The 22,959-nt window shown below is 47.2% G+C and overlaps 1 protein-coding gene and 1 non-coding gene across 4 annotated transcripts in view; both read left to right on the forward strand.

Moving 5' to 3' along the window:
* The window catches only part of cib (thymosin beta cib), a 299,505-nt gene that overhangs the window by 234,036 nt on the left and 42,510 nt on the right, over window positions 1-22,959 (forward strand). The gene's annotated exons all lie outside the window — the stretch shown is intronic.
* TRNASTOP-UCA (transfer RNA opal suppressor (anticodon UCA)) lies at window positions 2,524-2,607 on the forward strand. Its single transcript has one exon. It is a non-coding gene; the product is annotated as a tRNA-Sec (tRNA).

Below are 22,959 nucleotides of genomic sequence, written 5' to 3' on the forward strand. Positions count from 1 at the left end.
AAGCCAAAGAAAACGGGAGCAGCTTCCAGTGGTAATGGCAGGTGGGTGACACTTAATATAAATGGCAGAAACAGCGAGTAACGGTGATGGGGGAGGCATCAGAGTGGCGAGATGTCACCAGCGGAGTCCCACAGGGCTCTGTTCTCGGACCCATCCTGTTTCTAGTATATGTAACCGACCTTCCAGAGGGTATAGACTCATTCCTCTCATTGTTTGCTGATGACGCAAAAATTATAAGAATCAAAACAGATGAAGATAGACAGAGACTACAGGACGACATGGACAAACTGGAGGAATGGTCTAGAAAATGGCTGCTAAAGTTTAACTCAGGAAAGTGTAAAGTAAAGCAATTAGGCGAAGGGAGCAGAAGGCTGAACACAAGGTACCATCTGGGAGGTGAAATCCTACAAGAGTCAAATAGAGAGAAAGATCTGGGGGTCGATATCACACGGAACCTGTCCCCAGAGGCCCACATCAAAAGGATATCATCAGCGGCATATGCAAGATTGGCCAATATAAGAACTGCCTTTAGAAACTTGTGTAAGGAATCGTTCAGGACCCTGTATACCACTTATGTAAGACCAATCCTGGAGTATGCAGCTCCAGCCTGGAGTCCGTATCTAGTTAAACACAAGACGAAGTTAGAGAAGATTCAGAGGTATGCCACCAGACTGGTCCCGGAACTGAGAGGAATGATTTACGAGGAAAGGCTAAGGGAGCTGAACCTCACAACCCTGGAAACAGAAGAGTAAGGGAAGACGTAATAACCACCTACAAAACTCTCAGGGGAATTGACAGGGTGAAAAAAGACAAACTCTTCAGCACGGGTGGAACACGAACAAGGGGACACAGGTGGAAACTTAGTACCCAGATGAGCCACAGAGACGTTAGAAAGAATTTTTTCAGTGTCAGGGTAGTTAACAAATGGAATGCATTGAGTAGTGTTGTGGTGGAGGCTGACTCCATACACAGTTTCAAATGTAGATATGATAGAGCCCAATAGGCTCAGGAATCTGTACACCAGTTGATTGACAGTTGAGAGGCGGGACCAAAGAGCCTAACTTAACCTATGCCTATATATGCACAATATGCCATTATAATATTAATTTATATTTGAGAAAATTACCGTTTTGAATGAACAGTATGTAAAAATTGATGAATGCGTCTTTGGGGTCACCCGCTGGATGTAATGGACTTGAGTCGAGGACGGGTTGGGGGATATGAGCTACGAGAAGAGACTACGGGAATAAAACCACACGTCACTGGGAGACAGAAGAGTTAGGGGGGGACATGATCACCCCACACAAGATTCTCAAAGGAATTGATATGGTAGATAAAGACAGACTATTTAACACCAGGGGCACATGCACTAGGGGACACAAGAGGAAATTGAGTGCCCAAATGAGCCATAGAGACATTAGAAAGAATTTTTTCAGTGTCAAAGTAGTAGACAAATGGAATGCACTAGGAAGTGATGTGGTGGAGGCTGACTCCATACACAGTTTCAAGTGTAGATATGATAGAGCCCAATAGGCTCAGGACCCTATACATCAGTTGATTGACAGTTGAGAGGCGGGACCAAAGAGCCAGTGCTCATCCCCCGCAAGCACAACTAGGTGAGTACATTAAGCCCCTGGAGCAGTATACCCCCCCCCCCCCCGCCCACTGAACACTCGGAGTGTGAACACTATGAACACCAGCTGGGACACTCTTCAGCTCCACATTACTGAATGTTTGGTTGTCAGTGATTTTACACCAAATTGGCATTGCTTAACTATTTTATTCACTCAAATTTATTAGCAAGCACTCATACTCTCTTGATGTACTTACGAGTGCAGGCTGGTACTCACCTAATTGTGCTTGCGGGGGTTGAGCTTTGGCTCTTTGGTGGGCTACACGTTCATTTTATTGTTTTATTTTAGTTTAGTTCACTTATTATGCACCTTATACCCATCCGGTGAGCGGTGGTGGACTCTATACCCATCCCGTGGGTGGGCGGGCGTTGGGTGGTGGTGGGTGGGTGGAGGTAGGAAGAGTAGGATGATGATGGAGTTAGGAGGAGATGGAGGGTGTAGGGAGGGGCCAAGTCGGGAGGGGGGGGGATTATCTGAGCTTAACTCACGGCTCAATCACCACCAAGCCACCTGTATAACTTTTGCCGATTACACTTCTCACACACACACACACACACACACACACACACACACACACACACACACACACACACACACACACACACACACACACACACACACACACACACACAGGTGGAAACTGAGTTCCCAAATGAGCCACAGAGATATTAGAAAGAATTTTTTTAGTGTCAGAGGAGTTGACAAATGGAATGCATTAGGCAGTGATGTGGTGGAGGCTGACTCCATACACAGTTTCAAGTGTAGATATGATAGAGCCCAATAGGCTCAGGAACCTGTACATCAGTTGATTGACGGTTGAGAGGCGGGACCAAAGAGCCAGAGCTCAACCCCCGTAAGCACAAATAGGTGAGTACACACACACACACACACACAGTTGAGCCTCGGGGGTCCGGGGTGCAGGCTTCAAACCTGTAGTTGGCTAGCGCCAGAGTGGTTCGACTCCACCTACTGGGCCCAAAGATATTTTATTATATTTTATTTTATTTATGCATATACAAGAATGTACATAAGGAATGTGAGGATACAAATATGATAATTACAGTCTTGTAAAGCCACTAGCACGCGCAGCGTTTCGGGCAGGTCAAGATAGGAAGAGATGTGGTGGAGGCCGACTCCATACACAGTTTCAAGTGTAGATATGATAGAGCCCAATAGGCTCAGGAATCTGTACACCTGTTGATTGACGGTTGTGAGGCGGGACCAAAGAGCCAGAGCTCAACCCCCGCAAACACAACTAGGTGAGTACAGGTGGCCGAGCGGACAGCACGCTGTACACGTGGTCCTGTGGTCCCGGGTTCGATCCCTGGCGCCGGCGAGAAACAATGGGCAGAGTATCTTTCACCCTGATGCCCCTGTTACCTAGCAGTAAATAGGTACCTGGGAGTTAGTCAGCTGTCAGGGGCTGCTTCCTGGTGTGTGTGTGTGTGTGTGTGTGTGTGTACTCACCTAGTTGTACTCACCTAGTTGTGTCTGCAGGATCGAGCATTGACTCTTGGATCCCGCCTTTCGAGCCATCGGTTGTTTACAGCAATGACTCCTGTCCCATTTCCCTATCATTGTTTTAAAATTATGAATAGAGTTTGCTTCCACAACCTGCTCCTTAAATGCATTCCATTTTTCCACTACTCTCATGCTAAAAGAAAACTTCCTAACATCCCTGTGACTCATCTAAGTTTCCAGTTTCCACCCATGTCCCCTCGTTCAGTTATTATTACGTGTAAACATTTCGTCTATGTCCATGTGTTTCGTCTATGTGTGTGTGTGTGTGTGTGTGTGTGTGTGTGTGTGTGTGTGTGTGTGTGTGTGTGTGTGTGTGTGTGTGTGTGTGTGTACTCACCTATACTCACCTATATGTGCTTGCAGGATCGAGCATTGACTCTTGGATCCCGCCTTTCTAGCTATCGGTTGTTTACAGCAATGACTCCTGTCCCATTTCCTGTGTGTGTGTGTCAACTGTGTGTGTGTGTGTGTGTGTGTGTGTGTGGTTGGGAGAAAAAAAATAGTAGTTTGTAACAGTTAAGAGGCGGGCCGAAAGAGCAGAGCTCAACCCCCGCAAGCACAACTAGGTGAATACACACGTGCGCGGGAACAAATGTAAAGTTACGGAAATGGTTGGTTCGGAAGTTTGCGACGAGGCTTGTCCCAGAGTTACGAGGGGTGGGATATGAAGAGCGCCTGAAGGAACTGAACCTCACGACACTAGAAAAGAGAAGGGAGAAGGGGGATATGATAGGAACGTATAAAATACTCAGGGGAATTGACAAAGTGGACATAGATGAAATGTTCACACAAAACTTTATTCATAATTTTAAAACTAGATATGATAGGGAAATGGGACAGGAGTCATTGCTGTAAACAACCGATGACTCGAAAGGCGGGATCCAAGAGTCAATGCTCGATCCTGCAGGCACAAACAGGTGAGTACACACACACACACACTACACACATTGCTACAGTTTACAGAAAACACACGCATACAGGAATATATATATATATATATATATATATATATATATATATATATATATATATATATATATATATATATATATATATATATATATATATATATATATATATATATATATATATATATATATATATATATATATATATATATATATATATATATATTATATATGTCGTACCTAGTAGCCAGAACTCACTTCTCATCCTACTATTCAAGGCCCGATTTGCCTAATAAGCCAAGTTTTCCTGAATTAATATATTTACTATAATTTTTTTCTTATGAAATGATAAAGCAACCCATTTCTCTATGTATGAGGTCAACTTTTTTTATTGGAGTTAAAATTAACGTAGATATATGACCGAACCTAACCAACCCTACCTAACCTAACCTAACCTATATTTATAGGTAAGGTTAGGTTAGGTAGCCAAAAAAAGCTAGGTTAGGTTAGGTTAGGTAGGTTAGGTAGACGAAAAAACATTAATTCATGAAAACTTGGCTTATTAGGCAAATCGGGCCTTGAATAGTAGGCTGAGAAGTGCGTTCTGGCTATTAGGTACGACATATATATATATATATATATATATATATATATATATATATATATATATATATATATATATATATATATATATATATATATATATATAGCAGTCTTTCTTGTAATCATATGTTGTTGAATATGACCGAGAAGGTAAGATTAATAATTCTAACACGAATCTCCTCAATATTTCTTATGTTTTTCTTCACTGTCGAGAGTAATTGAAATATCAACTCTCCAAAATTCATTTTTATATTTGCTTTGACGCCTAGAAACGTTTTCTAAAAAGCTCTTACGATCTGATCTGAATAATTACAAAAAAATAATATTATCTGTATAATATCATGATCTGAATAATTCCACAAGGTCTTACTACTGTGTGGTAGTCACTGCCACACACCACAAAGGGTCACAAACACCACACAAAATGGTCTAAATTGAGGTATAAACACACACACATTTCACATGAGGTTACAATCTACTACACCAGATATTACACATATTTACGAATTTGTAAATGCAAACTTCCTCTTGTTCAGTCGCCAGTATGATGCGTCAGGCAGGTCCTGGTAGACCGTGGATCCCCCCCCCCCCACCCTCACCTCTATTGACCAGGTAGTGGGGTTTACCGCGTGACTCAGTGGTCAGGTTACCTGGTACACAGCCGGTCACCAAGCACCTGGTCCAGGTGAGACTGGGTATGTTTGCCCCCAAATGGGTATCAATCTTGTATCTGTATACCATTAAATTTAGTTAAGGATTTTGGGTTTGTAATGCCGCTTGACAGACTGCTTAACGCCTCTAACATTCTAGTATCGCCCCATTGTTTACCTAAATCATTTTTCAAGGTAAAATTTATCAATTTTTATATTTTTATATTTAGAGTTGTTATGGTGTGGCGTCGGTTTCCCGCTGTAGGGGACAGGAAGCCTGTTTGGGCTTATCAGGGACTCTCTAGGCCTAGATCTTTCCCCCAGGATTCAGCATACAACAGTTGCCTAATTCCAGGATAGGTATTTACTGCCAGGGGAACAGAGGCATCAGATTATACAGAAACGTGGCCATATATGTCTCGCTCCTGTCGCGGCAGACAAATCAAAGACCTGTTGTGAACTAAATGCGCAGACCACTGCGCTACAAAACTCATAGTTTGAACATACTGTTGATATTCCCTGTGTCTGTCATCCTTGTGTGTGGCATCTGTGTGTCTCGTTGTTCGAGGTTCTCCACGTGACCTTCCCATTCTCAGGAGCTTCCCTATGCCAGCCAGATCAACCAGACGAGGTATTCATCCATCGGGCCGCGGGTAGCAGCGTCCAACAGCCTGGTTGACCAGTACAGCAACCAGGAGGCCTCATTGGCATTATCCGTGTCACGTCAGTCAAAAAAGCCCTTTTTTATCCTTAAGTAGCCCAGGAAGTAAAGTTCAGTCGTTGAGAGCACAACTGGGTAAGCTCAACTAGGGAAGAGTGAGGTGGCGAGCGACCGCTGGGGTACCGCGTGACGGCTGAGTCACACTTTGTTTCCTTTCTGGGTCACACGTGAAGCTCCCTCCTCCGTTTTCTGTTACCTGGCCACATGTTCTAGGACACTTTGTATTTCTTCCTACACTTTCGTGTGTGTGGTTTGGCAGCCCTTCTTGTCTCTTGATCTGGCACTCACAAAACGTGCATTGGAGTGGAATTAATTCTGCATCAGGCCTCTTTCAGCATTTAGAAAGTTTCTTAGTTATGTAGAGTCGTGTTCAAGATAATGTGCTCTCCGCAATGGCACCAACGCTCACGCGGGGTAAGGCTTATAATTGTATTCTTGAGCACAGCGGCGGCGACTCTTGGTGCTGACGTGGGATGCCACTCTCATATAGGAGTTTACAGTGATAAGCGCACCCTCGGCTACTGCCTGTGGACCACCAAATGTGGTCAAAATCGTCTCCTTCGTGCTGGAAGCGGCCTGATATGCTGCCTTATTAGAGCCTAACAGGGTCGTCACGCTAATAACACCAGTCATGGAGAGAACAATACATTTATAATGAGATCGATGGACAAAATTATGACGCATGATTATAGGTAACATTTAATATTTAGAAAGAAAGAGACAGGCATACAGAGAGACAGACAGACATACAGGCAAGCACAGGAGATATTCATATGAGATCCTCCCGTGACTTTTTCTATCAATGGAGTTCCTTGGAAGCAATCATATCTATCCGCGTTGACGTAACTACTTTCGCGCGCGCACGAATACTCTCAAGGATAAACCGTTAGGGCCGTTACTCAACCTTTCCTCTTACAAAGAACGTCGCATTTCGCTCGTATGCGTTACATAAGGGCAAAAATTGTACTAGAAAATGGAAGCGACTCGCGAAAGTGACGTACTGTCCCGTTTTCTGTTATGGGCCTTCTGGTAGGTTAGGAGAGGACACCTAAAATTGACCGTTTTCATGACGTTGGGAAATCTTAGGAGGATTACAAATTCGTCGATTAACATATGAATAATATCTGATGCAGTAGAGTGTAACAGCGTGTATAAACAGCATCCTCACTGTAAATAAGACCAAATTAAATTACTCTGATTAGTCAAAATTGTATATTAATTTGGCCAATAAAGATGTTAATAATAAATAATAAGGCTAGGAGTGGTGTCCTGGTATAATTGTACCATCAGTAATGACCTGTTGTAGCCTCTTGATCAATATATAAAGAAATACTACGAAGAATTTAAATATATTCTTACCACATCAAGGGATTGCGATATCTTCTCAACCCACATCATTTTACAATCACTTCTCATATATGAACAAAGAGTTATATTTTACTCTAAGCTGCAACAAGTTGCTTTATTTAACATTATAGTTGCATAGTGAATTAACATTATGGTTTGAAAATACTTTCCGGTAAGCCAGGTGTGTCTATTATACTCCTAGCCTTATTGTTTATTATTAACATCTAGGCATAAAGCCTATCACAGAACCAATACGTTGTTACAGCATTATCAAGAATGTATACTTGTATTCTCTGATGCATCTCCTTAAACCTGGGTTGTATGATTAGTTGGTCCTTGAACTTAACAATACAGATAGAACAACCAACAACCAATGTGAGACAGGTGCTGGCATCTCTCAACCTAAGAGAAAAATAACTGCGCCGTTAAGTAAGGGGTTAGGCTTGTTATTACTTAAGATAGTGGTGTTGTCCGCCAAGTAGCTACGGATGTGTAGTGTGTGTGTGTACTCCCCTAGTTGTGCTTGCGGGGGGGGGGGGGGCTGAGTTTTGGCTCTTTGGTTCCGCCTCTTAACTGTCAATCAACTGGTGCACTGATTCTTGAGTGTGTGTGTGTGTGCGTACTCACCTAATAAGGTGAGTACACACACACACACATCCCCAGGAAGCAGCCCGTAGCAGCTGGCTAACTCTCAGGTACCTATTTACTGCTAGGTGAACAGAACCATCAGGGTGAATAAAACTCTGCCCATTTGCTTTCACCTCAGCCGGGAAACGAACCCGGGCCCTTAGGACTACGACCCTCGAGCGCTGCCCACTCAGCCACGAGGTATGTGTGTGTGGTTATGATGTGTAGTGCGGGTGGGAGAGGGGGTGTCCTGCCTCTCCCCCCTCTCACCAAGCACATGGTTCAAGAGTCTGCCTTATATGTGATTGGTGAGGTGCGGGCCTGAGGCTGGGTGGGTGGGTGCAGGGGCGGGTGAGGCAGGACAGGTGGAAGCCACAGCGGGAGAGGCTTCACCACAAGCCTCACCACCTTACATGTCATAGTGACGCTAGGCTCACCTTATCTTACTTTACCGATTACATTATTAGTCTTACGGCTTCTGATCAGTCATTTCTTTAATTTAACTTTATTATATATATATATATATATATATATATATATATATATATATATATATATATATATATATATATATATATATATATATATACACTTACGTTTCCTAGATAAAAAGTTGCAGTTATACACTAATGGTTTGAATAATTTTATATACTTATCACAATGAGAACGTTTACCACTTTCCCGCTGGTCAGATGTCCCCCATAACCCCCCCCCCCCCTGACCGGTATGCAGACGATTGTATTTATATTACAAATTACCGTCCAACAGTATTCTGGAACTCCCTTATGCAGTTTGATTTTGTATTATTATTGGCGGGAACTGTGTGGAGGTGGAGGGAGGTGGCGGGAAGGCCGCCGCCAGGAGCTTGGCAACTGTACCAGCAGCTCCGCCGCCATATTAATAATTTGGGTTGCGTCAGTGACCATCCTGTGACGTCACAAGTCATGACTGTAGTCTACAGCCTCGTCATCCGTCCCCCTGCCTCGCCCTCCCTCACTGTAGTGGTCCCCTGCCTCGCCCTCCCTCACTATAGTGGTCCCCTGCCTCGCCCTCCCTCACTATAGTGGTCCCCTGCCTCGCCCTCCCTCACTGTAGTGGTCCCCTGCCTCGCCCTCCTTCACTGTAGTGGTCCCCTGCCTCGCCCTCCCTCACTGTAGTGGTCCCCTGCCTCGCCCTCCCTCACTGTAGTGGTCCCCTGCCTCGCCCTCCCTCACTGTTGTGGTCCCCTGCCTCGCCCTCCCTCACTATAGTGGTCCCCTGCCTCGCCCTCCCTCACTGTAGTGGTCCCCTGCCTCGCCCTGCCTCACTGTAGTGGTCCCCTGCCTCGCCCTCCCTCACTGTAGTGGTCCCCTGCCTCGCCCTCCCTCACTGTAGTGGTCCCCCTCGCCCTCCTTCACTGTAGTGGTCCCCTGCCTCGCCCTCCCTCACTGTAGTGGTCCCCTGCCTCGCCCTCCTTCACTGTAGTGGTCCCCTGCCTCGCCCTCCCTCACTGTAGTGGTCCCCTGCCTCGCCCTCCTTCACTGTAGTGGTCCCCTGCCTCGCCCTCCCTCACTGTAGTGGTCCCCTGCCTCGCCCTCCCTCACTGTATTGGTCCCCTGCCTCGCCCTCCTTCACTGTAGTGGTCCCCTGCCTCGCCCTCCCTCACTGTAGTGGTCTCCTGCCTCGCCCTCCCTCACTGTAGTGGTCCCCTGCCTCGCCCTCCCTCACTGTAGTGGTCCCCTGCCTCGCCCTCCCTCACTGTAGTGGTCTCCTGCCTCGCCCTCCTTCACTGTAGTGGTCTCCTGCCTCGCCCTCCCTCACTGTAGTGGTCCCCTGCCTCGCCCTCCCTCAACTGTAGTGGTCCCCTGCCTCGCCCTCCCTCACTGTAGTGGTCCCCTGCCTCGCCCTGCCTCGCCCCATTAGAGCTCGACCCGTATCTGGTACAGTCATACTGGTTATCAGTAATGAGATGTACTTTTTGCGTTGAGAATGACCATTGATTCACCGTGTAAACACACCAGTGATATCTGTGTGTGGGAGCCAGGGACGTCAGGGTGGGGGAGCTGTAGTGACACCAGGCTGAGAGAGAGTCATGTATCTGGTCAATATTGTCCCAGCGATAGTACTATCCCTCGCTTGGGGGAGGGGGATGTGACCTGACCACTGTCAGGTCACTGCTTGTTTGTCCCTGTGTCGCAGGACCCAAGTCACGTAGCGCTGGACGTCACTTGGACTTACCTAACAGTGCTTGTACGGTCAGGCGCCAGTTGATTAAGCTCCAGCCTCTCCAATTATTGGAGTTTTGATGGAGTAATTCTCGTGTCACAAGTTGAGATTGACGCCAAACTGTAGTTGATGAGCGTATGTAATTCCGTGGCATAATTGGCGATGAAGGGTTGAGCATACCTGGTTGACACCTGGTTGATGGGGTTCTGGGAGTTCTTCTACTCCCCAAGCCCGGCCCGAGGCCAGGCTTGACTTGTGAGAGTTTGGTCCACCAGGCTGTTGCTTGGAGCGACCCGCAGGCCCACATACCCACCATAGCCCGGTTGGTCCGGCACTCCTTGGAGGAATAAATCTAGTTTCCTCTTGAAAATGTCCACGGTTGTTCCGGCAATATTTCTTATGCTTGCTGGGAGGACGTTGAACAACCGCGGACCTCTGATGTTTATACAGTGTTCTCTGATTGTGCCTATGGCACCTCTGCTCTTCATTGGTTCTATTCTACATTTTCTTCCATATCGTTTACTCCAGTACGTTGTTATTTTACTGTGTAGATTTGGTACTTGGCCCTCCAGTATCTTCCAGGTGTATATTATTTGATATCTCTCTCGTCTTCTTTCTAGTGAGTACATTTGGAGGGCTTTGAGACGATCCCAATAATTTAGGTGCTTTATTGCATCTATGCGTGCCGTATATGTTCTCTGTATTCCCTCTATTTCAGCAATCTCTCCTGCTCTGAAGGGGGAAGTGAGTACTGAACAGTACTCAAGACGGGACAACACAAGTGACTTGAAGAGTACAACTTGAAGAGCATGGTTTGACTCACTCATAAACAACTCGTAGACATCACTGATGTGTATGGAGTTTGTCCAGGTCATCTTGTAGCCTCTTGCTGCCCTCCTCTGTCTTAACCCTTGATGTGTGCGTGTGTGTGTTTATTTATTTACTATTTGTGTCTGCAGAATCAAGCTATTAGCTCTTGGACCCCGTCTTTCTAACCAATCTATTTTTCCTATTATATCTACTACGTATATTTCTGTCTAACACGCGCGCGTGCACACACACACACACACACACACACACACACACACACACACACACACACACACACACACACACACACACACACACACACACACACACATTTTGTGATCACAACCTACAAAATCCTCAGGGGAATCGACCGGGTAAACAAGGATGAACTATTCAACACTGGTGGGACGCGAACAAGGGGACACAGGTGGAAGCTGAGTACCCAAATGAGCCACAGAGACGTTAGAAAGAACTTTTTCAGTGTCAGAGTAGTTAGTAAATGGAATGCATTAGGAAGTGATGTGGTGGAGGCTGACTCCATACACAGTTTCAAATGTAGATATGATAGAGCCCAATAGGCTCAGGAATCTGTACACCAGTTGATTGACGGTTGAGAGGCGGGACCAAAGAGCCAGAGCTCAACCCCCGCAAGCACAATTAGGTGAGTACAATTAGGTGAGTACACACACACACACACACACACACACACACACACACACACACACACACACACACACACACACACACACACACACATTAGGGGTCGGTGGCTGAACTGGCAGCACGCTGGACGCGTGATCCTGTTGTTCTGTGTTGTTCGATTCCAGGCGCCGGCGAGACACAATGGGCAGAGTTTCTTTCATCATGATGCCCCTGTTACCTAGCAGTAAATAGGTACCTGGGAGTTAGTCAGCTGTCACGGGCTGCTTCCTGGGGTGTGTGTGTGGGAGGGAAAAATAGTAGTAACAGTTGATTGACAGTTGAGAGGCGGGCCGAAAGAGCAGAGCTCAACCCCCGCAAGCACAACTAGGTAAAAACTAGGTAAACACACACACACACACACACACACACACACACACACACACACACACACACACACACACACACACCGCACGCCGCACGCAAATATACTCGCACATCCTGTTAAATGAAGGTGCACGTATTAACATGCCAGGCTGGCCACATGTGCACACGAACATGAAGAGGAGTGTGCCTGTGGGCACGTACGCGCGCACACGCTCCTCCTCACTAGCAAAACGGCCAATGTATGCAAATAACAAATAAACCAACTTTTATATCAGTGGGAGAGGTAGGGAAGGGAAGGGAGAGTGAGAGATGGATGTGAAAAGAGAGAGGTGAGAGTGAGGTAGAGGGAGGGAGAGGGGGAGAAGGGAGAGGGAGGGAGGGAGAGGGGAAGAAGTGAGAGAGAGATAAGGTTGCACGATATATATGACTGGGATATGTTGTGTTTTACTTCAAAATGCTCCCAAGTCTTCTCTCGCTACCCCCCTCACACACTTCCCTTCACACACTCACAACTCCTCACACACTCGACACTACCACTCACACACACACACGCACACACACACACACACACACACACACACACACACACACACACACACACACACACACACACACACACACACACACACAAATGGAATGCATTAGGAAGTGATGTGGTGGATGCTGACTCCATACACAGTTTCAAGTGTAGATATGATAGAGCCCGATAGGCTCAGGAATCTGTACACCTGTTGATTGACGGTTGAGAGGCGGGACCAAAGAGCCAGAGCTCAACCCCCGCAAACACAACTAGGTGAGTACACACTCCCCCACAAGGCCACCATACTGCTAGGGGGGGGGGGGTTGATAGGGTGCAGGTAGCATATAAGCACTATAGTCTTTGGTCACTATATTATACTATATTTATCATGTACAAAATGGTTTCGAACCCTTCTCCGGTGTCTTAATCACCAGCCAGACCTTCCTGGTGACCTAGTCACGGCTGTAAGCTCCCCCTTCCCTCCCACGAGCGCTTGTACACCATCTCCTGATGATGCTGTGATACAGAGATGCTTCTCCCAAGATGCTCTTCTCCTCGCTCACTGTTGCATCACCTTGCATGGTGTGCATGCAACGAATACTGGCCCTGCTCTCTAGTCTAGTGTATCCTGTCTGTCTCTCTCTTCACATATTGGCAGTCTGACAGCGTTTTGATGTGTGTGTGTGTGTGTGTGTGTGTACTCACCTAGTTGTGCTTGCGGGGGTTGAGCTCTGGCTCTTTGGTCCCGCCTCTCAACCGTCAATCAACAGGTGTACAGGTTCCTGAGCCTATTGGGCTCTATCATATCTACACTTGAAACTGTGTATGGAGTCAGCCTCCACCACATCACTTCCTAATGCATTCCATTTGTCAACCACTCTGACACTAAAAAAGTTCTTTCTAATATCTCTGTGGCTCATTTGGGCACTCAGTTTCCACCTGTGTCCCCTAGTGCGTGTTCCCCTTGTGTTAAATAGCCTGTCTTTATCAACCCTGTCGATTCCCTTGAGAATTTTGAATGTGGTGATCATGTCCCCCCTAACTCTTCTGTCTTCCAACGAAGTGAGGTTCAATTCCCGTAGTCTCTCCTCGTAGCTCATACCTCTCAGCTCGGGTACTAGTCTGGTGGCAAACCTTTGTGTGTGTGTGTGTGTGTGTGTGTGTGTGTGTGTGTGTGTGTGTGTGTGTGTGTGTGTGTGTGTGTGTGTTGTGTGTGTGTGTGTGTGTGTGTGTGTTCGGGCATATTGGGGGTAATTCTGTATTTTTTAAACATGTTTCGTTACAAAATATGTCATTTGACGAGTTTTTCTGGGGTCTTGGCGTTACTGTCGGGGGGGGGGGGGAAGATTGTCGTTTGTAAATAGGTAAGTTATGTATGACTTCTCTGTTGTTTGTGTTTACTGCAGCGAGGTTATACAACACACGTGTTATCTCGAGGGTAGTGTAAACAAACCCGGACTGGCAGTGGTTTATACACCGTTAAGGTGTCACGGGCTGGCTGATCATGGTGATGCTGTCCCCTGGGGCGGGCGGGACAGTGACTGTGTGACAGGGGAGGGACTGTGTGACAGGGGAGGGGGGAGGGGGTAAGTGACAGGGGAGGGGGGAGGGGGTAATTGACGGGGGAGGAGGGGGGTTGTTGGGGGAGGAAACTTTTGAAAATAGGTTGTGGGGATTGGATAACTATGGAGAGGGGATTGGATAAATATGGGGAGGGGGATTGGATAAGATTGTGGTGGGGGGTGGGGTGTTACGTCAGTTATGCTTTGCAGCCGTCGTCTCCTGTTGCTCGTACCGACCACTGTACCGCCCCAGGTTGTAAACAGACACTGTACCACTCACTGCTCACTGTACATGATACAGTGAGTGTATCACGTGTCTCGTAAACAGACACTGTACATGTACTGTACATATTTTCAATACAGAAAAAAAAGAGTGCTGGTAGGGAGTAGTACACCCACCAGTAGGTACACACAGAGAGGAGTACACATAATGGGTGTACACATGATGGGTGTACATGGGTGTACACATGTAAGACATGTCTAAGAGTAGGACGGAGCTCGGAACCATGCCCAGCTGATATGTGTCATCTGAGACGTGTTGAACATTCATTGCCAGCAATGTATTTCGTTTTCACCAGCCATGAAGGAGACGCAGGTGTGTGTGTGTTGATGAAGCCTCCCACCAACCATGAACACAGTGAACACTGAAGAACTATTATCTTACCTCCCCCCTCTGCCTCTGATGATGGTGAAGAGAGTCAACGGAACGCAGCGGACACCATCAGAGTGATCACTGTTATAAAATCAACTCTAGGGAGTTTAATTTCTAGTTACTTCCCATGTGAAGAAAATAATACGAAATGGTTATATGTCCTAGAAACATTGATCTAATTATTCTAACCTTTTAAGTCATATTTAATAATACATGTCGACGAGAGAGAGAGAGAGAGAGAGAGAGAGAGAGAGAGAGAGAGAGAGAGAGAGGAACGCACACACACACACACACACACACACACACACACACACACACACACACACACACACACACACACACACACACACACGCACTCAGACGGGAAGGGTCTTCATCTCGTGACTCAGACCAAACCTGTTTACATTTCGGGACATTTAGGGTCATGTGTATAAACTGGACCTTAGGTGATTATTTCTCTGTATAAAGGGCACCAACCTTGCAATATTGTCATTGTGCTCAACACTTTTTGGAGATTTGTCTAATACACTTACAGTTTGTCTTATAATATTATAAACAAATATATACTTGTTACTATATTGCTACTGGGTGTTGTTGTTCTTGTTTTACTGTTGCTGGTGTTGTTGTTGTTGTTGTTTTACTGTTGCTGGTGTTGTTGTTGTTGTTCTTGTTTTACTGTTGCTGCTGGTGTTGTTGTTGTTCTTGTTTTACTGTTGCTGCTGGTGTTGTTGTTGTTCTTGTTTTACTGTTGCTGCTGGTGTTGTTGTTCTTGTTCTTGTTTTACTGTTGCTGCTGGTGTTGTTGTTCTTGTTCTTGTTTTACTGTTGCTGCTGGTGTTGTTGTTGTTCTTGTTTTACTGCTGCTGCTGAGGCTGCTGGAGCTGCTGCTGAGGAAGCTGGAGCTGCTGCTCGAGGTGGTGTTGCTGCTGAAGCTGCTGAGAGGAGCTCTAGTGCAGTCAGTTTACTACCTATTGGTAATGTGCTTCATTTCCGAGCAGCTGGAACAGTGTGGGGACGTTCCCTTAATTACACCTAATGCGTCTGTTCACCTAGCAGGAGACAGGTACCCTCGGGAGCTAGGCAACTGTTGTGGGCTGCTGCCTGAGAAAGGTCATTTCTATAGATTGTATGGGGGACCCCAGTAAGCCTGTAGAGGGCTTCCTGTCCCAGACTGTGGGAACTCGTAATCGTGGTGGTGGTAGTAGTGGTAGTTATAGTAGTAGTTGTAGTAGTGGTTGTAAGTAGCAGTGGTAGGAGTGGTAATAGTAATTTAAACAGTAATAATAAAGCAGTAAAAGTAGTAGTAGTTCAACTAATAATAATAATAATAATACAAATAATAATTATAATAATAATAATAATAGTAATAATAATCAGAATAATAATGAGAAAATCAATTGGAGCATTGAGGGGTATTCGAACCCGCGACTAGGGTTTTCCCCCCCAAGTCGAGCACCTTACCCTCATATACCACATTAGAGTGACTTCCCTGTGTGAATAAGAGTCCTAATATCAGGGGCAGGAACACCCCGGGGAAGGAGCGTAGACCAGACACCAGAGAACATGTGACAGATGCTTCCCGGGAGGCTGAGAACCTTCCCATAAGGTTAGTGGTGTATGGCATACCTCTCGGGCCTGCTTATAAGGTATGGCGGCGCCGCTTGGGCAGCGACTCCATTGACTTATATGGTCGGCCGCTTCACCTCCTGCCGCAGGATTTTCGTCTCTATATTACGCCACTGACACCCTCGGTGTCCTCGGCCGGGCTTTTCAGTCCTGTTGCTTGTCTCAACTCACTTGTTTTTGTGTGTATTATAATGTCATAAGCGTGATTGGATCGTTTTCTTACGAAGCCTATTATGGTAAGTTTCAGTGTATGATTGTGGATGGTCCCACTGTGCCTCTTGCTCCATTGTTGGGCGACGTTTGAAGGTGTTTTTGTGAGTTTAGGCTTATATTGCTGTGTGTGTGTCCTCACCTACAAGCTGTGCAAGGTCGAGCTCTAGCTCCCTGCCTCTCCGACCTCTGTTAATACAGACTATCATTCCTCGTGTTTCTCCTCTTAATTTTAAGTTATTTATTGAGTTCTCGACACCCTCCTCTAGTAACCTATTCTACCTAGGCTCTGTCTCAAGCTTCCATTGTTACTCCGTGGTCTAACCGTTTCCCAATCTAAACATCGTCTGTTTGTCCACTCTGTCCGATATCTTGAACGTCGTTGTCATGTCCGACTGTCATCTGGAACAAGTTCCTTCCGATGGTTTAGATATAATAACAGAAAGGAGTGACGCTGCGTACAATGAGACCTAAAAAGACTACTCAGATCCCTAAAAGACTACTACTACTTACTCACCCTCTACTTACTTTACTACTACACATAAGCAGTCGACTGAAGGCTCAGGCACACAATTGGCTCCAGCTTCATCCAGTTACCAAAACAAATGCACCTCAAAATATAAGTTATTTCTTATATAAGCTAATAACCTCATTCAATAAATGAGTTTCTACGTTCAAGAATCAGGCGAGGTGATGTAGGATTACTGGCTGTTACCCCACGTAGCTAATGAACCCTGCCCTTACACGCCCCGCTCCCACAGCTGGTGGCCCAAGATGAGACGCCCCGCTCCCCCAGCTGGTGGCCCAAGATGAGACTCTCCACTCCCTCAGCTGGTGAGCCAAGATGAGACGCCCCACTCCCACAGCTGGTGGCCCAAGATGAGACGCCCCACTCCCACAGCTGGTGGCTCAGGATGAGACGCCCCCACTCCCACAGCTGGTGACCCAAGATGAGACGCCCCACTCCCACAGCTGGTGGCCCAAGATGAGACGCCCCACTCCCACAGCTGGTGGCCCAAGATGAGACTCTCCACTCCCTCAGCTGGTGAGCCAAGATGAGACGCCCCACTCCCACAGCTGGTGGCCCAAGATGAGACTCTCCACTCCCTCAGCTGGTGAGCCAAGATGAGACGCCCCAGTCCCACAGCTGGTGGCCCAAGATGAGACGCCCCACTCCCACAGCTGGTGGCCTCAAGATGAGACGCCCCCACTCCCACAGCTGGTGGCCCAAGATGAGACGCCCCGCTCCCACAGCTGGTGGCCCAAGATGAGACGCCCCACTCCCACAGCTGGTGGCCCAAGATGAGACGCCCCACTCCCACAGCTGGTGGCCCAAGATGAGACGCCCCACTCCCACAGCTGGTGGCCCAAGATGAGACGCCCCACTCCCACAGCTGGTGGCCCAAGATGAGACTCCCCGCTCCCACGACTGAAACGCCAGCTCCCACAGCTTAGTGAATGGAAACTCAGCCCTACAGTACATAATTCCTAGATGAAATACTGAACAGAAATCCTTCCCCCAGTTAAAAAATAATAGAATAATAATAATAAGTAAATAATAAAATAAAGTCCCTTATACAATCTATCAAATCATGCGTGAAAGCATCTGAATGTGATATGTGAATGCTACACAGTATTCATCTATAGACATCCATATATGCTGAAACACATGTGAGGAACCTCTCACACACTCACAGCTCCCTGACAAGAGAGAGCAAGCTTATCTTAGCTGCCAACACCCACACATGGTGTCAGCAAGGCGGACAGTCCGCCTCTAGTCATTACTCACACTATAATGAGAGAGAGAGAGAGAGAGAGAGAGAGAGAGAGAGAGAGAGAGAGAGAGAGAGAGAGAGAGAGCATGTGCGAGCCGACATAACCATGTGTACCGCTATGTGCATCATTATGCTTATCAGTTATCACGCACTGAATAAACAGAGATAACGAGGCGGTGTTGCACAAACCCCCCCTCCCAACCTACCCCTCCCTGATCCTTCACCTCCCTGCCCCTCTTAATCTTTTCCTCCCCGCTCCCCCTCCCATTATTTTCCTCCCATCTCCCCTCTTATATTATACAGATAGTCAAGAAATTCATTGTCTGTGGTGAATAACATTGTCCATTAAAGCCTAAGTGAGAGGAGGGCAGCGTTGCCACGTGGGTGTGGGGTACATGATTTATTATGCACCCCATACCCATCCCCGTGGGCGTTGGTGGACCCCATACCCATCCCCGTGGGCGTTGGTGGACCCCATACCCATCCCCGTGGGCGTTGGTGGACCCCATATCCATCCCGTGGGCGGTGGCGGACCCCATACCCATCCCGTGGGCGTTGGTGGACCCCATACCCATCCCGTGGGCGTTGGTGAACCCCATACCCATCCCGTAGGCGGTGGCGGACCCCATACCCATCCCGTGGGCGGTGGTGGACCTCATACCCATCCCGTAGGCGGTGGTGGACCCCATACCCATCCCGTGGGCGGTGGTGGACCCCATACCCATCCCGTGGGCGGTGGTGGACCCCAGACCCATCCCGTGGGCGGTGGTGGAAAGAATTAGTAGGCATCCGTCAATCCCGTGGGATTATGTAGTTGTGCCCTGGGTGTCTGCAACGTCTGCCGTGGCTGTGAAGTTCAACCCGAGAACGGCAGACCCGACCGCAGCGAGTGCAGATAAACGCTGTAGCGGGTGTGTCCGTCAGTGATCGAGACTTCCTCTGAAGTCTCTTTTTATTCCTCCGCCTGCCTCTTCAGTTCGCACTCAAATTGCTGAAGCCCTTTCCGCACTTTTCATCTCCAGGCAGATCTGTCTGCAGATGCTGCCTCCTAAGTGTTGATGTCGATGTTCATCTGCTTGAGGTCGCGTTTGCAGGCGTCTTTGAAACCCAGCGCTGGTCTTCCGGTGGTCCTCTTTCCTGATGCCAGTTCTCCATATAAGAGGTCCACTGGTATGCGGCCATTTTCCATGCGTGTGACATATCCCGGCCATCGCATGTGTAGTTGAGTAGCTACTGCAGCTCTGTGTGTGTGTGGTGATCGCTGCGTCGTCGGCGAAGAGGAAGTCCCTGAGGATTCTCATCTGTACTTTTGTCTTTGCTCGGAGTCTGGATAGACTATAGAGCTTTCCATCAGATCTTGTACGGAGATAGATGCCCTCTGTGGTTGCTCCAAAGGCATGCTTGACAAGGATCGCGAAGAAGATGCCGAACAGGATTGGAGCAAAGACGCATCCCTGTTTAACACCACTGTTGATGTTGAATGGTTCAGAAGTTGAGCCGTCGTACACGACTGTGCCCTTCATGTCCTCGTGAAACAATTGTATCCCGCGGAGTAGGGTAGGTGGGCAGCCAGTTTTGGCCAAGATCTTGAAGAGTCCGTCCCTGCTCACGAGGTCGAAGGCCTTTGTAAGGTCAAGGCGATGTACAGGGCTTTTCTCTGCTCTTTTCTTGAAGCTGTCTCGGGGAGAACACCATGCCAGAGGTCGACCCTTCGGCTCTGAAACCGCACTGTGACTCTGGGTACACTCTTTCAACAAGAATCTGGAGCCTGACCAAGACGACCCTGGCGAAGAGTTTGCCAACGACGCTGAGGAGGGAGATGCCGCGATAGTTGTTGCAATACCTTCTGTCACCATTATTTGTGTAGAGTGAGATAATGGAATTATTATCTGCGGTGAGTCAGTTACAGTCGGTGACCATCTTCCCCACACCCACCCACCCAGCTGGGCGGCGGCAGTCACGTGTCTGAGGGCAAGAGTCATCACATGTGATGTCTGGCGTGTGTAACCCAACATTTTCCCGGTGGTATTCTCTGTGGTACTGATTATATTCGTTTTCTATAGGAAATGTCCGGGGTTATCGTGAGAGTAGGCATCTGGATCCCTAGTGCTCGGCACCGCTCCTGTGCCAGGTAAGTCCACTACGGGCTCACCATAGCTCGTGCTACTTGCCCCGCTCCTGTGCCAGGTAAGTTACGGGCTCACCATAGCCCGTGCTACTAGGAACTTGTACCGAGTAGCTGGATCTATAACAACAACAACATATCATGAGAGCCTACGACACTTGTGTACTCACCTAGTTGTGCTTCCAGGGGTCGAACTCACACCCACGCACCCATATCCATGCATTCACATCAAACCTACCCACCCACACCTCAGCACACACCCACCCACCATCATATCCGCAATTCCAACCAATAACTGATGACATGGAGGAAGATTCCGTATAGTGGAGGTAGACGCCAGACACAGTTTCAAGTGTAGGCATGATAAAGCCCAATAGGATCAGGACCCTGAGCCTTCTCCGGTTAATTAAAGACTGAGAGGTGGGAGCAAAGTCCCATAGGTCAACCCTTGCATGAACAATTATGTGAATACCCGCACATTCCAAACTTCCACCCTCACACACACACCCGCCCACAACCATTCCACACCCACACACACCCGCCCACAACCATTCCACACACACACTTACGGGCTATTCATGCCCGTGCCACCTCTTGGGTGGCTTAATCTTTATCAATCATCAATCACACACACACACACACACACACACACACACACACACACACACACACACACCCGCCCTCTCAAAGGCTTTAAACATTATAGAAACAACCACAGTGGAAAGTTTGAAGCGTCTCTTTGATACATAAATGAGGGGTGGTGGTGGGGGGGTTAGGAGCAGCATAAATAGGAGCCATCGCGTACATTACGTAATTCTTAGCATCTTCTGCGAATTGAATGTGGGGATGGGGGGAGTGGATGGGGCGTGGGGTGGGAAGCAGGGGTGTGTGGATGGGGCGTGGGGAGATACCGGTGTGAAGACTGCCATCACTCCTCCCGCGCCTTAAGCCTCCCATTTCTCTCTATATATAAACACCGTGAGTAAGTGAAGTGTTGCACCAGCACCGAGGCTTACACACACACACACACACACACACACACACACACACACACACACACACACACACACACACACACACACACACACACACATGAAACTAAAATAAATGGCATGATCTCGGATGCAATCTTTCCAGAGGGGTACCAGCTGATAAGAAAAGAAAGGACACAGAGACAGGGAGGGGGAGTGGCACTCCTAATAAAGCGGAAATTGAAGTTTGATGAGCTGGAAAATCCGGGTACCAATGAAAGCACGAGCTTCATACATGGAACTCTGACAGTGGATGGGAAGAAGATTGTGATCTTAATAATCTACAATCTCCCACCAAACAGCAGAAGGTCCAGGCAGGAGTATGAGGACAGCAACATGGCATGTATAGATGAACTGCAGAAGGCAGCAACAAGAGCGCATAGAATGAGAGCGAAACTGCTAGTCATGGGGGACCTAAATCACGGAGAGATAAATTGGGAAATAAGGAGTCCTCATGGCGGGGGAGGAAACGTGGGGAGCTAAGTTAGTAGACGTTATAGACAGGAATTTCCCAACACAACACGTGAAGGAAGAAACAAGAGAAAAAGGAGGGGATACACCGAGCCTATTAGACTTGATCTTCGCCCAGAATGTAGAAAACATCGAGAATTTCCTAGTCTTTGGCTACATGATGGAACTCAAAATTGTGACCAAAGGACAAGAGGTCTGGGAAAAGGAGACTTGATTACAGGAAAGGGGACTACAGAAGGATAAGGGACTACCTGGGAGAAGTGCAGTGGGAGGAAGAAATTAGAGGAAAAAAGTGCAAGATATGATGGACCTAGTCATATAGAAATGCAAGGGGGCTGAAGAGAGATTTATTCCAACAGTAAAGGAAAAAACAGGAGGTAATATAATAACCCATGGTTTAATAGACAGTGACAAAAAATAGACAAAAAATGAGAAGTAGGAGGGAGTGGAGGAAGTACAGAAGACAAATGACAGAGGACAACAGGATTAGATGAAACAGAGCTAGGAACGATTACATTAACATAAGACGAGTATTGGAAAGAAATTATGGGAATGATATTGTAATCAAAGCGAAAACGCAACCTAAATTACTACACAGCCATATAAGAAGAAAGATGTCGGTAAATGACCAAGTGACAAGACTAAATAAAACAGAAGGGGCATATACAGAAAGTGACAGGGAAATCTACGAGGTACTGAATGCAAGTTTCCATGCAGTGTTCACGACCGAGCCTGAGCAGCTCCCATTGTTAGAAGAGATTATCCTAGACGGAAGACTATCAGATATAGAGGTGACAGCAGAGGAGGCAATGAAACAGTTGACAAACACTGAATGCAACTAAAGCGGTTGGACGACCCTAGCATGGGTAAGGAACTACCTAATAGGAAGGAGCCAGAGAGTAATGGTAAGGGGCGAGAAGTCGGACTGACGAACAG

The sequence above is a fragment of the Procambarus clarkii genome, chromosome 9 (assembly GCF_040958095.1).
Source record: "Procambarus clarkii isolate CNS0578487 chromosome 9, FALCON_Pclarkii_2.0, whole genome shotgun sequence".
Taxonomy (NCBI): Eukaryota; Metazoa; Arthropoda; class Malacostraca; order Decapoda; family Cambaridae; genus Procambarus; species Procambarus clarkii.